General features: G+C 39.1%; 1 pseudogene; it reads left to right on the top strand.

The window, feature by feature from the left end:
* Positions 1-601: 601 nt before the first annotated feature.
* On the top strand, positions 602-1073 carry LOC114618453 (annotated as a pseudogene).
* Positions 1074-1364: the final 291 nt, after the last annotated feature.

Here is a 1364-nt window from a genome sequence, read left to right as displayed (position 1 = left end):
TGGAAACAAGTGAATGCCTACCCAGTCCACCACTTTGCTAAGGATCTGTTGATACCCATTGATAGAATGTATATTTTCACTGACTAAGAACAAATAACACAAATGTCCTTATAGTGTCCCAGGACATAAGAATAGTCAGTGTGGATACTTAAACATTATCTATTCCTCTCTTTGTCAAGGTCTTTCTCCTTCTTCATCCCTGGGAAGTTTTATCAGTATACAAATTAATATACATTTATTTTATATCTTACACGACTGCCTTCCCTGGGTAAAGCCCCATTCAATGATAAAGACAACTCACTTTCAATCTCTCTTTTCAACTAGAAAGTCAGCGCTTAGTCAAACAAATTAATTTATATGATTATATGTCAGCTTTCTTGATAAACAAAGCAATTTATTTGTATAACTCATTAATAAATATAAATGCTTAAAATTGTGAATAATTCTTCAGAAATAAAATGCAAGGTAAATATAAATTAAAAAGACAATATCATTAAAATATAATTAATGTGTTTTGTTAAAGGTAATGAAATTGAAATGTACTCTGCTTTGCAAAAACAACAGAAAATACCGTGTAAAAAATTAGAGTTGTTGTGCAGACATGACCAAGTCCAAGAACCACACCACACACAACCAGTCCCACTAATGGCAAAGAAATGGCATCAAAAACTCCTGATCACGAAGCTATGAATCTCTTAAGGGGGTTGACCCCAAGTTCCTGAGGAACATGCACTTTGCCAAGAAGCACAACAAGAAAGACCTGAAGAAGATGCAGGCCAACAATGCAAAGGCAGTGAGTGCATGCCCAGAGGCCATCAAGGCCCTTGTGAAGCCTCAGGCCTTCAAGCCCAAGATGCCAAAGGGCCCCAGCCACAAACTTAGCCCTCTGACTTTCATTGTTCATCCCAAGCTTGGGAAGCAGAATTGTGTCTACACGGCCAAGGGGCATAGGTTCTGCCAACCAAAGCCCAAAAGTTCAAACCAAGGCAGAGGCTGCAGCTCCAACTAAGGCCCAGGCTTCAGCTCCAGCCCAGGCTCCCAAAGGTGCCCGGGCCCCTGTGAAGGCCCCATAGAAAAGGTTCCTACCAATGTGAAGACAGATGGACTGCTGTGACACACCTACCTACACACTATATGCAGATGACCGGTGTCCTATGCTGTTTTATGAGTAAACTAGAAGCAATATCTAACCATATATATACACATATATATATATATATATATATATATATATATTTGATACAGACTTTCTCTTTGACATAAAGAGATGTATCCTTATCAAGAGAACAGTGTGTGCAGTGTGTGAGGAGTAACATTCAGACAGTAGGAAAGAGGAATTGGGTGCTATTTGATGTTGCTTCAAT

The sequence above is a fragment of the Grammomys surdaster genome, unplaced genomic scaffold (assembly GCF_004785775.1).
Source record: "Grammomys surdaster isolate TR1022 unplaced genomic scaffold, NIH_TR_1.0 142, whole genome shotgun sequence".
Classification (NCBI taxonomy): Eukaryota; Metazoa; Chordata; class Mammalia; order Rodentia; family Muridae; genus Grammomys; species Grammomys surdaster.
This window is presented reverse-complemented; position numbering and strand designations above follow the sequence as displayed.